At 41.4% G+C, this 16,755-nt stretch overlaps 1 pseudogene; it reads right to left on the reverse strand.

Annotated features, from left to right (window-relative positions):
• Positions 1–2,223: 2,223 nt before the first annotated feature.
• Positions 2,224–16,330, reverse strand: LOC122456119 (annotated as a pseudogene).
• Between the last annotated feature and the right edge of the window lie 425 nt (positions 16,331–16,755).

Here is a 16,755-nt window from a genome sequence, read left to right on the forward strand (position 1 = left end):
TCTGAAAACTTCCACTCAATGTGCAGCGGCAGTCAAAAAGGCTAAAAGAACGTTGGGAATCATTAGGAAAGGGATAGATAGTAAGGCAGAAAATATTATGTTGCCTCTATATAAATTCATGGTACACTCATGTCTTGAATACTGCATGCAAATCTGGCCACCCCATCTCAAAAAGGCATATTGGAAAAGGGACAGACAAGGCAACAAAAATGATTAGGGGTATGGAACAGGAGAGATTAATAAGACTGGCACTCTTCAGTTTGGAAAGAGACGACTAAGGGGGGATATAATAGAGGTCTATAAAATCATGACTGATGTGGACAAAGTAAACAAGGAAGTGTTATTTACTCCTTCTCATAACACAAGAACTAGGGCTCACCAAGTGAAATTAATAGGCAGCAGGTTTAAAACAAATAAAAGGAAGTATTTCTTCACATAACACACAGTCAACCTGTGGAACTATTTGCCAGAGGATGTTGTGAAGGTCAAAACTATAAGAGGGTTCAAAATATTAGATAAGTTCATGGAGGCTAGGTCCATTAATGGCTATTAGCCAGGATGGGCAGGGATGCAAAACCATGCTCTGAAGTGTCCCTAGCCTCGGTTTGCCAGAAGCTGGGAATGGACAACAGGAATGGATCACTTGATAATTCCATTCGCTGTCTCTGAAGCACTTGGCACTGACCTCTATCGGAAGGCAGGATACTGGACTAGATGAGCCATTGGTCTGACCCAGTTTGGATGTTCTTATAACAACAGTGCTGAACGTCAGTTCTTCAGCACATCGCTATTCTCTGCAAAAGAAAAGTTTTCCTGGCAAAAGAAATTACATTAGATCAGTGATTCTCAAAACTTGTATGATCAGGCCCCCCTTCTTTGTGTCTGTAGTTGTTTACAATCCTTCCCCCCACCCAGTCCATATACTGCCATCCACTTCTGAGGGCAGAGTGGAGAGCAGCGGCTGCTGGCTGGATGCCCAGCTCTGAGGTAGGGCTATGCCAGCAGCAGCACAGAAGTAAGGGAGGCAATGTGAAAAATGATATGTCAGTATCACTTTTCACAGTAGACTTAGCACCCCATTGCCACCCTTACTTTTGCACTGCTGCCACCCCACCACCTCCAACTGTGGGATTTGGGTGGATGGGAGCAGGGGCAGTGCTACCAATTTTGCCGCCCCAAGCAGTCGCTGGAGAATTGCTGCTGCCACAATAGCAGCGGAGTTGCCACCAAATTTCCGCCACGCTGGGAAGAGTGGCAGTGCTGCCACCAAATTGCCACTGCAGGACATGGACTGCTGCCCCATTCTGAATGCCACCCTAAGCACCTGCTTGGAAAGCTGGTACCTGAAGCTGGCCCTGGGTGGGTGGGGGTGGGAGGAGATCCTGAGCCCAGGCTGCATCCCAGCGAGGGCTTGGGGTGAGGAAGAAGGAGAGCCCAGGTGGTGCGGCTGCAGCTTTATCCCCTTTATCCCTGCCTGCCTTCTGCATGAGCCCCAGCCAGCTGGGGCTGATAGCCAAAGCTCTTTAAAAAAAACAAAAAGGCCAAAAAAACCCAGCTCATGCCTCCCTTGGGAAGCCCACCCCATAGTATGAGACTCACTGCATTAAAGTGTCCTATACCTGTGTTTCTCCTAAATCTGTTCCAAAAATCTCTGGCATCATCCTTACAGGATCAGAGCTAAAAGGGCTCCCAAACAATCATTTAAGCCAGTGCTTCTCAAACTATCTGATGTGGCGGACTGGCAATTTTTTTTCCCAGTGTGCCAGGGACCAGTACCATATTTGTGCCATATTATTATCATTTTTGCATAGGCACATAGCACATCAAATCAGAAAAACTAACATTCTTATTAATTCTGTATTAATTGGAACGGGAGTGTGGCATACATGCGATGATGTTCCCACTTAAATACATTGAAGACTGACTGAAAAGCTGTGCGGGTAGTATAAAGTGACTGTTATTCATTTACAATTCAAGAAAATATTATTTGAACCTTCGTAGTAATATTAATTTATATCAGAAACAATATAATAAATAAAATTAAAGTTGGCAGACTTTATTTTATGTTTAGTTTGTAAACAAATACAATATTACAATACAAATAAAAAATATTAAAAAAAATCAAACCAGCAAAGTCTCCTAACAAAGATGTTATAAAAACATTATTAACACAATAATAGGCAGGTTAAAACCTTAACCTTTTCTAATGTGAAAGGAGAGCCTGATTCTTCGTCAGTTTATCAGTCGTGGTTCAATTGAAGACAGTGCCACATGCAATGGAGAATGACTATCCATGTACTTTGTCTTTGTACTTTGTACTTTGTACTATCCTGTACTTTGTCTTAATGACACTCCTGGTTGAGAAGCCAGTCTTGCAGAGGTATGTTGAAGGAAATGGGAGAAGAGTTTTCAGAGCAATTTCAGTAAACTCAGGATATTCTGCTTTCACTTTTATTCAAAAGGAAGCAAGTGATGTAGTTTCGAAACTCATCTTCAATCTTTCGTCAGCAGCCAGCTTCAACAATTTATCCTCCATCGTGACAATTAAGTCATCTTTCAATGGAATAAACGGATTTCGGATCCATCCAGTCCCTTTCCGTGGTTCTTCTTCTGCTGGAAAGTAAAACTCAAAATGTTCTGCCAAATTCGTCAAGTGTTCACTGATGACATTTCGTAGAGATGTAACATCAAGGTCTTCAACTGCATCAGCGATGATTGTCGCTAAGTTGTGAAACATGTCATAACAATCTGTTGACACTTGACTCTTCCAAACTTTTAGCTTTCATTTCTGTCCGTCGATCTTGTCTGCCATCGTAAGACATGAAGCCATTCTTCCCTGAATGGAAGTGTTGAGATCATTAAAGATGGCAAAGATATCAGCCAAATAAGCCAGCTTGGCTATCCAATCCATATCTCGGAACAGTTGTGACCAATATGGTTTTTTGTCCTGAAGAAACTCTGCAAGCTCGTTTCAGAGCTCAAATACTCTTGACAGGACTTTCCCCCTCAATAACCAACATACATCAGCATACAATAGGAGCCATTTATGATCAGCTCCCATATCATCACATAATGCAGCAAACAGTCTCGAATTTAAAGCATTCGCTTTTACATGGTTCACAATTTTTATGACCTCACTGAGCATACTGTTTAGTTCTGTTGACATTTTTTTTGTTGCAAGACTTTCTCGGTGAAGGAAGCAGTGCATCGACTTGCATTCGTGTGCAAGCGCCTTAATCTGGGTAACCACTCCAGAATGCCATCCTGTCATTGCGGCAGTGCCATCAGAACATACGCCTACACAAAACTTGAAATCCAACCCACATTTGTTAACATAGTCGCTCTCAGTCTTGAACATTTTAGAACTAGTTGTTTTTGTTGGTAGTGAAGCAGAAAACAAAAACTCTTCCTTCAAATCACCCTCATGTTCAAAGCACACATACACCATCAGAATTGCCATATTAGCAACATCTGTAGATTCATCAAGCTGCAAAGAAAAGTACTTTGCTAATTTAATCTGTCCTATGAGCTGATCTGCCATATTGTAAGCCAGATTGTGAATTCGTTGAGCTATAGTGTCATTTGAAAGTGGCACCTGAGCCACTTTCTTTGTCACCAGCTCCTCCAGCATTTCCATGCAGACATCTTTAATACAGCCTATCACTAGTGTCTCACCGATTGTGTATGGCTTTTTAGCCTTAGCAATGCAAAGTGCTACTTTATAAGAAGCTCACAAAGCACAAGTATTTATGTGTGACACTTCACAGATCTGTTTCTGATGGCCTTTTAAAGCAACATGCTTTCTTTCAAAGAACTCTTTCGGCTTTAAACTAATTTCATTATGTTTTGTATTTAAATGCCTCTTGAGCTTTGACGGCTTCATTGCATCGTTAGCCAACACATTGCCACAAATAACACACTGCAGTTTTGGTACTCCATCATTCATGGCTACAAAACCGAACTGAATGTATGAGGAGTCATATTTCCGAGTAAAGCTAGTACGAATTCTTTTTGTTGACAATACTTTGGTTCCATTTACATTGCCGTCATCTGATTCACAATTACTTGCGTGTTCAGCAACTGGATGAATCTGCTTGATAAATATGTCGATTGGGCCTCACTTCGCCATCTGTAAATTAGGCATAAAAATAATTAATATAAATTCCATTACCCCGGGTATATACTTAATTTATGATATTAGGATGAAAGCTGAATAAATGCAGTGGGAATGCTTTTATTGAGAAATATGTGCGGGAGAACATTGATTAATAGGGTAAGTAATGTTAGGATAAGAAGATAATATAAATTTTAAAATTAAATTGCAAACAGGATAATAATTGGAAAGTTAAGATGGTTTGAACATATGGAAAGAATGAATAATGAATGTCAAAATAAGATTTACCTGTCTGAAAGATATGGAGTGAGAAAGCGAGGAATTTCGAGAACTTCCTGGCAGAAACATGTAGGTTTCATTCTAGAAGAGGGGAAGGCTATAAGTAACAATGAGAGCATGTATGAAATGATATATGGATATGGAGGAAGTGAGGATGTTATGCTCATAGAGAGCACACGAGATCTTTTCAGGGGAAAAGGCAAATACGCTGCATTTATTGAAAATACAACAGTTAGCATATGCTTTTCAGTCACACACACACACAGAGTCCTGCCAGTTGTTGTTTATAGTAGCTCGAGTCAATCTAATGACCAATTAGATTGAACACAAGTGAGGAGCTGGGCTCTGTCGGTCACAATGTGATGCTCTGAGGCTTTGCAGGACTCAACCCAGAGTTCCAAGGCAAAACACCCCAGCTTTATAGTTGTAAATTCCCATTTGAGTCCATGCATTTTGCAATGTCATCCTGTAATCATTAGTCCTTAAGTGGTGTTAATCTTGGGGTTTTCTGCTGTTATCATTTGATGGTTATTGTCAGGCTTCCCATCGTTATCTCCTATTTGTTGTCTCACCTTCGGGGTGCCTGTCTCACTTCTGAGGTCGTCAATGCTGCTAACATGTTTAGCATCCGATACAATGGATGTTTTCTGATTGTCTCCTGGTCTTTCCAAGTCTCTCACTTTTCTTTCTGAGTAGCAGCAGTGTTAGTCTGTATCCGCAAAAAGAAAAGGAGTATTTGTGGCACCTTATAGACTAACATTTATTTGAGCATAAGCTTTTGTGAGCTACAGCTCACTTCATCGGATGCATGCAGTGGAAAATATGGTAGGGAGATTTTATATACACAGAGAACATGAAACAATGGGTGTTACTACACACACTGTAATGAGAGTGATCAAGTAAGGTGAGCTATTATAGGCAGGAGAGAAAAAAAACTTTTGTAGAGATAATCAAGGTGGGCCATTTCCAGCAGTTAACAAGAACGTGTGAGGAACAGTGGGGGGGGGAATAAACATGGGGAAATAGTTTTACTTTGTGAAATGACACATCCACTCCCAGTCTTTATTCAAGCCTAATTTAATGGTGTCCAGTTTGCAAATTAATTCCAACCACAATACTATCATTAGCTGCCATCGCATCCATAGTTCAATCATTTTTTGGGTTATATCTGTAGTTTTGACCATTCAGGTTGAGAGAGAACCAAAGATGTTACTATCCTGTATTTTATTCTCATAAGCAAAAAAACAAAAAGCCTATTTTATTATTCTTACATTTATATCCCTTCTCAAAGTGAGTTATGGCGCCAAATTCTCTGCTGGTGTAAATGGGCAGAACTTCATTGAAGTCAATGGAGAGCAGAGAATTTGGTCCTTAATTTGCACAGCTGGTTTTCATTACATCTTTGTAATACTGCTGATTTCAATAATCTCTGATCATTGTCTGCTTTGTTACTCAATAATTTACACACATACGCCACATCATACACCTCAGTTTCATTTTATATATTGAGGTTGTTCTCTCAGACTTCACAAGCCTTTAAAAGTAAATTTTCACTCTGGTAATGATATCTATAAAGTAGCTACATAAATATTTCCAAATTCTATTTTTGTGGCATTATAGTCCAATATTTTTAAAGCAGATCCTTGTCTATGTTCAGTTTGTATAAAATAAGGAATGTTCCATTTAGTATTTTCCTTCTAAGAAAGAACTTCAGTTCAGGATCTTAGCATATGCTCCTTTTTAGGAAACCATGGAAAAAGTGAAGATTTACTCCCTTTACCACCACACTAAATTACCATTTTCTTCTGTAAATCCTTTTTATCATACACAACCTTTTATTACCAATGGGGAGAAAGGGAGAAGGTCATGTATATACACTTTATTTACAGCCTGCAGTGTGGTGACAGCTTTTTCTTTCAGCCAGTTGTCCAGGATAATCACAAAAGGATCACCCATCTGTTCTTGCCATGTGGCAGTGTATGTTAAGTAAGGAGATATTATAGATCATAGCTTCCTGCAACTCTTGTTTCTGGTGTTCTCTCATTAATTTAAAAGTCATATTATCCTTCTCAGTTAGTAGGTTGAGAAGCCTGGAAGATTCATGAAGGTGACCTACTTTGAAATGTCTAAGTTAGGACCAGTTGTCTGAGGCAGAAGGAAATGGTTTATTTTATTTTTGTATTTATAGTCCTCCCAGTAAATGAAAAAGGACAGGTAGTATCTGAAAAGAGAAAAAAAAGGGAGGGGAAGAAAGGATGGAAGATAAACTGCAATGAATTTTCATGATTAGTCAATGTTTAAAAACACCAGGTTTTTTTTAGTCTAAGTGAATTGTGATGAATTATCAGTGCTAAGTATGCGTGAACAAAAGATTTTTCATTACTCACCTGCATTTTCTTGTTTGTGAATAATTCTTCATTTGTGATATCATCGTTCGCTGTGGAGGCTATAATTAGGAATGAAATGTGTTTTTTAAATAAAATGATCCTAGTAAACTACCTGTTTTGGTCAAACACTGAAAAATGCAGTCTTAAAAATAAATTAGGTTTTCTTGTTTTGTTTCTGGTACTGTTCAGATTGCTCAGCTTGTAAGCTTACTTTAAAATACTCAGTCAAGGAATTCAATACTGGTCTTCAAAAAACTCAGATACTCTGTGGCAATTGATCTAATACAACTTTTACCTCAGCATTGTTTATGAAATTGCGGCAATACCAGTACTGACAGCTGTATTGAAAGGACATTTGCACACTGTGGGTGAGATTGTCACCCATAGTAGCCGCACTGAAACCAGTGTGCTAGCTGAGACTTGGACTAAGAATGCCCGCTAAGCTTCTGTGGGAACTATCCAGATTTTTGTCAGGATGCAGAGGAATAAGTGGGGCAATACACTTGCTAACTCCCTTCCCAGAGCAGCTGGATGGGGAACAGGCAAGCACTTCGTTGCCCCATTTCCTATTTAACTGTTGGCAGATGAGCCAGCATGCAAGTGTCATAATTTACTGCTCGTGTAGGCCAGTCAGTCCATCAGCACTACCATCCTTCCGCCAAATTTAGGGACAAAGGAGAAAGCAAGAGAGAAATTATGATTAAGAGATGTGGCTGAGTTACAACACCTCTTTATTCCTCAGGTGATATAGTTTACACACACTCCCTTGGCACATGGCTTGCCTAAAGAAGTCATTTAGCTCTCTAGAGCTAATTGTGGAGCAAAGTACTACTCCATATGAGTTTAGGATGGCCCAATTTGGTTTTATGCAATTTCTGATTTTAGTGACTATGGCATTTATAGGTTTGATAGCATAGTGTAAAAGATTTATGATTCAATGTGTATGGGGCATAGTTTTCTAAAGTTTGGCTGGGTGTGACCCCCCTCATTTTAGAAAATTATTTTGTAATGGTCCAACCAGCTTTGTTTATGCCTCTGACCTTCACTCAGGAGGAGAAAAACTCCTCGAGGTGTAAGACTCACAGAGATTCTGGTGCATGCTTTCCTGTCAGGAAAGAGTTTGTTTGCAGTTGTGAGAGACAGGCAGGCTCTATAAACCCTCTGGAGTCTGAGCAGAAAATTCTCTTAAGCTGCCAATGCAACAATAGTTCTGTGATAGCAGAGACAAAAGAGGTATCTTGAAAATAAGCTCCCACCATCGCTATGATTTCAGCCTCATCACAGCCTCCTACTTTATGGCAGAGGAGAGCCAACCAGTCTTCTAGAACCACACCCTGCTTCTTTGAAAGGTGATTGGCCTTGTGGGATTTATCAAAGCCATATATGCACAACATGATATGTTAGATACAGCTGCTGCCCAAGTTGAAGCAGTGGGCACTTATACACATGTAATCAGTGGTTTGACCACTGGTTGTAGTTTTGTGAATAATGTACTCCCACAATTGGCCAAGTTACACCACACTACTGCCAGCACTGCTGGAGTGGGAAGGGCTAGCTGCCTGGAAGCAAGGTACCTGAGGTGGAGCAGTGCTGGGGAAGGGCAAAGGGAGCTGGGGAGCTCCAGCCTGGTAAATCCCAAGGCTCAGAAAGGTACTGAGGCTGCAGAGGTGCAGTCTGGTCCTAACCCCTTGCCAGTGATGAGTGGCCATTACACTGCAGTCAGCTCCAGTGAATGGGGGCTAGATGATGACTGGCAGTAGCAACTGAGGCAAGGTAGGTTTAGAAGGTTGGGGGTTCCCTGGGAGGGAACACCCAGAGTGTGGGGACACTACTGGGGGTGGCACCCTAGAGTGAGGAGGCACTGGGGTCCAGGAGGAACATGGGGCCAGCGGCAGGTGAGACACTGGCCTGCAGAGGAGCTCCGAAGCTGGAAAAGAGCTAATTCCTGAGACAACCAGCAGGAGGTGCTGCGCCCGTGAGTCTTTGCTCTGATACATTCAGCATTTGCTATCATGGAGTTGTAACATCTATCAGCTTCCAAATGCCATCTCCTGCCCCACAGAAAGAGACAATAAGTGCATTTTAGCTCTGAAGACGTTCAAGAGCCCTTAGGAGTGGGTCTCCTGCTACTGAGTCGGTTGAGTTATGCACTTGTTGGCACTCCCTGCTGTTGGACTCTCTTTGACAAATGATATGCTTGAAGGTACTTCTCCAGCTTTTGTTTTGCCTTCTGAGCAGTACGGGCCTCCCAGAGCATCATGGGAGAGAGCTGATGCCAGGGAACAAGACCAAAATCACCACCATCATTCCTCATACCAGCCTGGTGACCTGCTGCCAGTCACACCATTTTATGAATACTTTCTGTAGGCTGCCATTGTGGACTAGACTATTGCTAACAGTAGAGAACTCCAATATAAATACATTTCCCTTATAAAACTAGAAGATGCTTACTACAGGCCAAATATAAAATAAGAATTGTGTTTCAAGTGAATTACAGGAGCTAATAGATCTACAAGGCTACCTGACTTCCAGTCAGACAGTGACAGGGCATAGGTTAAGGAAAAACTTTTTTTTTTATCTCAGATTTTTCTTGATGGACTTGAAAGCACAACTGAAATCCAGTCTGTGTGTGTCTCTCTCTAACCAGCTGAGCTTTTGATGAGCTGGATTGAGTTGCCTGGATCAGCTATTCACAAGCCTCGGTCAACGAGACAGACCAGGAGAACTATCCCACCGCTTGTCCCATGCGTCCTGTGATGAACAAGTCTCAAACTCCAAATACACCCATGGACAGCAACAGAAACAGTTTGTGGGTATCCAATACAATTAAACACATTCACAAAGCCTGCATAGAGTTCACAAACACAAAAAAGGGCCTAAGGAATCACTAAGGAACTGTAGGGGATACAGTTCAATCTCAAACTAAGCTTGAAGTTTGGAGCATTTTAAGTACTTTAAGCCAATTTGCATAGCACTGCTCTTCAAGGCCTCGACCCATCAGAGCACTTAAGCACGTGCTCAGTGCCACTGACTGACTTTAATGAGACTATCTGTGCTTACATGCTTGCTGGATTGGAGTCTAACCTTTACGACCCTGCTACATACTAGAATTCCAGATACTCATCAGGATCTTAAAAGACAAAAATATTTCATCTCAATATTACTTTGCAAGAAAACCCTTTCCAAAAGCTAGCTTTCACTGATCAAAGAATATGATTTATCTCCAGGGTATATGAAATTGCAGCTGCATAGTGGAAGTCAATCTAGAGCAGGGGTGGGGCAAAATACAGTCCACGGGCCGGATCCAGCTTGTTTAACATTTCTGACCAGCCTGCCAGGCTCTTTGGCTGCACCCTCGCAATCTCTGGCCCGCTAAAGGTCTCGGGGTGCAGCGAGGTGCTTAGTCAGGCTGCCTACCTGCCTCCCGTGGCTCCACGCTGCTCCCAGAAGTGGCCAGCTGCTGCTGGCATGTCTCTGCGTGCCCCAGGCAGGGAGTGAGAGGCGGCTGTGCACGCTGCACCATCCCCATCCTCACAGCTCCCATTGGCCAGTTTCCGGAAACCGGTGCTTGTGGGCGCGGGCAGCACATGGAGACCTGCTGCCCCTCTTCCCCCAAGGGCTGTGCAGAGATTGACAGCAGCCGGCCGCTTCTGGGAGCAGCGTTGAGCACCCCGCTACACTGCTGGCCGGGAGCCACCTATAGTAAGCACCTCCCAGCCGGAGCCTGCACCTTGCACCCCCTCCTGCATCCCTACCCCTGCTCCAGGTCAGAACCCCCTCCTGCACCCCAATACCCTGCTGCAGCCCGGAGCCCCCTCCTGCACCAAACTCCCTCCCAGAGGCCACACCACTCACTTGTACTCCAACACTCTACCCCAACCTGGAGCTCCCTCCTGCAGCTAAACTCCCTCTCAGACCCCACACCGCCAACATTAATATGGTAGAAATGTGTGGCCCGTGACAACTTACCAAAATTCGTGGAGTGTCCCCCCCACCCCGTGAAAATTGTTGCCCACTCCCCATCTAAAGCAAAGGAGAACAATATACCTAATAATCATCTTGTTGAGATATCTGGATTGTATCATGTCAGACTAGTTATGTGGTGTTATAACTTGTGACAAGAGCCAGAATAAATCTGCAATCATGGATTTTCTATAAAATCCAGCCTCATTCAATTCTGTTGCTTGGGGGTGGGGAGGGAGGAGAATAACTGAAAGCTAAATGTGTATAAACTGTGTGTGTTGTTTTCCATTTTTGTTTCCCAAAGGCAGGGATTTTATTTTTATGCAATGGAATAGATCAAAGTAGCTTATGGGACCTAGTGCAGCACTTAAATTTCACCAAAATTTTGTTTGACCTTAAAGAGCATAATGTTCTTCAGTAAACATGTTTATTCTATACAGAAATAATTTGTAATATGAATGTGTTTTCTGAAGAATGGATGCTATGATTTAGTATCAAAGACTTAGGGACAACAGCAATGTGTGGGAATTGTTTTATGAGCACAATATAATCACCAGGGGGCATGCTTATTTACTCTTCTACATTTCACTGCATATTTACTTTCTTTTCCAAATCTTTTTACAGTAAGTTTAACATAAATATAACTAATGTGGGCCGTATATGACTAGTAGAATATAAATTAGGATTTGAAATTTAATCTGTGTTTAAGGACCTTATTTTCAGTGTTTGGCATCTATTTGTGTGGGCAAGATTGCATATACATGTCTATATGCCTGAACTTTGCCTAGTAAAGACCTATGCATGCATTTGAACAATTCTAACACTTGACACATGCTTTGTGTGTGTATGTAGGTGGTGGCACTTGCAACAGAGGTGGAGGCCAGGGTAAACATAAAGACCTCATATTCAATTTGTAACACTAATTGTTAAATGTTTTTGCAAATGTACTTATAGGAACAATGGATTATGGCTGTTTGTATTGAGTTTTGTGATCTTAATCAGGTCGCCTGATATGCATTTAGCTGCCACCATCAAAACTCGCACACTTGTTTGCAATCCCAGAACTGTTGAGGATTAAATGGGCTGGAAGCTGACTAAGCTTTGGAAGTTGCCCCTCCACCATGGCTCTTTCAGTTTAGTGGGACAACGAAGCTTATCCTTCCCCTGATCTTGCTGTATATTTTTTCTTATAGGGCTGTCAAACTGGCATCTTTTGCCAGCACTAACAATCAAAACAAACCCTTAGTGCATTATGCATTTGTTACTAATCCATTATTTATTTAGGAAATATAATAAAATTTGACTTGTTCGTCACCCAGATGAAGTCTCCTCTCAACAGTTTTTGGGTAGAATCTCACTGACTTCAGTTAAGTTATTCCTGATTTCTCAGTTGCTGGTGTCAGAGTCAGGTCCAAATATGGATTCCAAAGTTTTGCACCACTTACCTTGCTGAGTTGAATGTGGACTTTGCCAACAGACTGACTTCTATAGAGCATCCATCTGTCCTCTCTGGTGTATCAGTACTGAGATGGGGGCCCTCATGTGACTCATTCTGATCTCATATCTGTTTCACTCCTTCAGCAGAGTTACCCTGACTTATCTAGATCAGAGTCAGGCCCATGACATGCAAGACAATGCTGATTCTTCTCAACTGGCCACACATTACAGCCTCAGATGTATGGCATTTAGTATCTGATTCGATAACTGCTTGACAACAGCACTTTGCTGGGTGATCTGTATGAACATATTCCCATATCGGACATGGGCATACCTGTGCACAGATGACAGACAAATTGGATCCATCACCTGTTTTGCGGACTCCCATGTTATCAAAGATATTCTGCTTTGTGTGCCCTTCTACTAGGTCACACAGATTGGAGGAGCTTTTCAGTTGCAAAACTAGATGGCCAAACACTCTCAATATTGTGCTGTACAGCAATCTGACTTAAGCTGATCTATATTAGGAGCAATATGCAAGTTGGCTCTCTCTCTACTCAAATGCAAAATGTGTTTCAAGAGCCATATCCGATACAATCCTCTTTGCTTTACTTTGTTCTCTGCTGTTGTGGTCTCTCATGGGATTTCTTGCTGAGTAGTTAAGTGGTCTATACAGAGGTTTCAAAAGCAAAGATAATACGAGTTCTATTCGTGGGTTAAACACTTAGGTGCTTTAATATAAGATGTGTAGGAGCAATGCCTAATAACATTCAAATCGTATTATTGCTGTGCTCCAGTATAGGATATTCTTGATTTTTGTAGCAGCAAGAGGAGATTTTTAGTGCTGATTATAAATCCTGAACAGCAAACAAATCTCACAGCACATAGATTTCAGAGTAGCAACCGTGTTAGTCTGTATTCGCAAAAAGAAAAGGAGTACTTGTGGCACCTTAGAGACTAACAAATTTATTTGAGCTTTTGAGCTATATAAGCTATATATATAGCTTTTGAGCTATATAAGCTTTTGTGAGCTACAGCTCACTTCATCGGATGCATTTAGAGTAGCACATAGAGAAGGTGTCCGCTTCCCATCTCACTGACACTGGTGCAAATATATGGACTACACAGGAGTTACTCCTGATTTACATTACTGCAAGTGAGATCAGGATCAAGCCCATGGTTTGCAGGTATGCCTGTCAACAGGTCATCTTTAGGGGAGTCCAGCTTTACTACTACCTTTGCTCTTTCACAACAGATTGGTGCTTGTTCAAAGTCCCTTTGCTCTTTAGCATCCTCCTCAAAAATTACTGCAGCAAATCCTGAACCATCAATATTTCAGAGTCTTGTGTCCAGTTCATCTCTCATCTCTTCTCATCTCTTGTTAGAGACAAAAAAAATGAACTGGTAAATTTACTAATGCTATGGAGAAAAGCTATTTTTTCCTCTAAAGAGACATGGATTCTGGCTGAATATATATTAAATAATTTCATTGCTCTTCGTGCCTCAACTGCCTTATGAACTGGCTGTGCCCAAGGCAAAATTGTAATAGACTCACCACTCCATCAAAACCTTTGAGCTCAAAATTAGAACGCCAACAAAATGTAAAGGAGCTCCTTGAAAGACTCATACTCAGAAAACAAGCTAGTTAGATTAATGGGATTGGAAGTCTACTTGATACTGGTATAATCTATTTCACACTACAGAACCAGGAGGAAGAGAAAAGTTGAGAGACTAGATGTCGAATCGAGGGAGGATCAAATAGTATTGCATAGCTTCACCTCAATTTAGAAAATAAGGCTGACTGCAGAGAGTCTCCCGTCGACGCAGCTCAGTAAAGACACCACAGTAAGTTGACCTAAGCTACATCGACTCCAGCTAGGTTATTCACGTAGCTGGAGTAGCGTAACTTAGGTCGACTTACTCCAGTAGTGTAGACAAGGCCTAAATGTGACCCTTCCAACTACTTAAGACTTGAGTCTGAAAGCATTAGAGATGCTTACTCAAATGCACCTTTGCTTTTTTGACAATGGCACCTTTTTCAAAATAAGAACAGCAGTACTTGTGGTACCTTAGAGTAACAAATTTATTGGAGCATAAGCTTTCATGGGCTACAGCCCACTTCATTGGATGCATAGAATGGAACATATAATAAGAAGATGTATAACATACACATAGAGAAGGTGGAAGTTTCCATAAAAACTGTAAGAGGCTAATTAGTTAAGATGAACTATTATCAGCAGGAGAAAAAAACTTTTGTAGTGATAATCAAGATGGCCTATTTAGACAGTTGACAAGAAGGTGTGAGGATACTTATCTTAAGGAAATTGATTCAATATGTGTAATGACCCAGCCACTCCCAGTCTCTATTCAAACCCAAGTTAATGGTATCTAGTTTGCATATTAATTCAAGCTCAGCAGTTTCTCATTGGAGTCTGTTTTTGAAGCTTTTCTGTTGCAAAACTGCCACCCTTAAATCTTTTACTGAGTGGCCAGAGAGATTGAAGTGTTCTCCTACCGGTTTTTGAATGTTATGATTCCTGATATCAGATTTGTGTCCATTTATTCTTTTGTGTAGAGACTGTCTGGTTTGGCCAATGTACATGGCAGAGGGGCATTGCTGGCACATGATGGCATATCACATTGGTAGATGTGCAGGTGAACGAGCCCCTGATGGAGTGGCTAATATGATTAGGGCCTATGATGGTGTCACTTGAATAAATATGTGGACAGAGTTGGCATCGGGCTTTGTTGCAAGGATAGGTTCCTGGAGATTTGCTGGAGATTTGCTTCAGGTTGGGGGCTATCTGTAAGCGCCCAACAAGAGATGACTAATAAAAATCAAAGTAAGTATAACACTGCCAGATTCTCAGCTGGTGTAAATCAGCTTCTCTAGATCCACCAGCTAAGGATCTGGCCCATATTTTTAAAGTGTTAATAAGAATACAAGTATATGTTGAATGCAAATGTAAATGGTTTTTCAGAAAAAAAGATAGTGTGGCACTTTGTTAGAATACAGGGACTCCAGTCCAAGCAACAAATTCAACCCCTTGCAAAGACTAGATGATTATTCATTTGGAGAAGGCAACCCTGCCTTAGTCAACCTGGTACACATTATTGGATTTTCACTGATGACATGTGGGCATAAGGGCCAGATATTCAGTCTTCTTTTTTGTACCCTGAAATCGCAGGCACAAAGAAGTGTGCATGGCACACTTAAGCTTGCATTCTCCTCTGGATCTCCCGGTACATCTTGTCTTATCTGTAAGCTCCTCAGGGCAGGGACAGTCTTTGTATTTTTGTCCTGTCCAGGGCTGAGCACATTGTCGGCATTTAAAAACTAAACCAATAATTAAAATGTTTGGTCTGCACATATATCACTGACATTCAGAGACTGACTCAGAAGCTGGCAAACGTGTTTATGTTTTGCTGAGGAAGCCTGAAATCCTGCAGCCGCTATTGCTAGGAGCTGGTGAACTGCCAAGGGAAGGGAGAGGTACCTCCCCACTCAGTGTTTCTCTGCACTGGAAAGTTATACCAGTATAAGCTAGTGTGAATCTAAACTGCTATAGCTCTACCAGGGTAACCCTGTTTGTGGACACTCTTATTCAAGTAGAAGGTGGCCTTTTTGTGGTTTAGGTTATGTCACTAGGGAGGGGGTTAAGCTAAACTGAAAAAAGCCACTTTTTTCTGGAATAAAGAGAATCCACATTGCACAACGTGAAAATCTTTCCTGCGTAGACAAGTCATTAGGGACATGCCACCAGTGGAAGTTATTATTACCCTAGACGAGCAAGTGTGGAAGTATAGCTCCAGGCCAGACCTCCAAATGACTGAGCTTAAGAATTCAACAAGATAATAACTGCGAGTGTAGAGCTATGAAGAGCCATATCCTATTTCACCCCATTCACATGGGACCCCTCCTTTCCCTGGTTGCCGTTGATTTTACGGATGGAGGGTGGCTACTCAAGGCTGCCACATTTGATCCGTCTATTGTAAGATTTGGTCTAATGTGAGTCTGAGTCTGGTCTTCTTCACCCGTGAAACAAACTACCGTTTGCATCACTGTAAATACATGTCAGAATTATGACTTACTGTCAGATGACTCCAGTGATGACACTTCTAACAGTGATGAAAAGGCAAACAGACACATGATATCATGAAAAAGTCAGAAATAATTAGCACATAGAACCGCAAAATATAACAAATAGTCATTTAAAATATTTTCAGTTGACAAAATAGGTTTGAGCATTTCAAAAATCACTTTTCTATTTTTCAGATTAATTTTCTAACAGATTGAATTTGGATGCAATACTGAAGATTAAAAAAAGGCAAAAAATCAGAAAAGAGAGGTTGAAAGGATTGGACAACTAAGGCAATAAGGAAACAGGGACTGGGTTGTAGAATCACAGGCTCAATTCTGTAGCCACGCCACATGCAGCAGGAGTTCCATGGACAGCTATGGCATCAGACTCATAGAAACCAGAGATAAGAGAGAATCATTAGGCCATTTCCCCCATCTGGGTTGGAGTGATATGACAGCATTAGAGACTAAAGAAAAACTGCACCAATTTCCAA

This window comes from Dermochelys coriacea, chromosome 10, assembly GCF_009764565.3.
Source record: "Dermochelys coriacea isolate rDerCor1 chromosome 10, rDerCor1.pri.v4, whole genome shotgun sequence".
NCBI classification, from domain to species: domain Eukaryota; kingdom Metazoa; phylum Chordata; order Testudines; family Dermochelyidae; genus Dermochelys; species Dermochelys coriacea.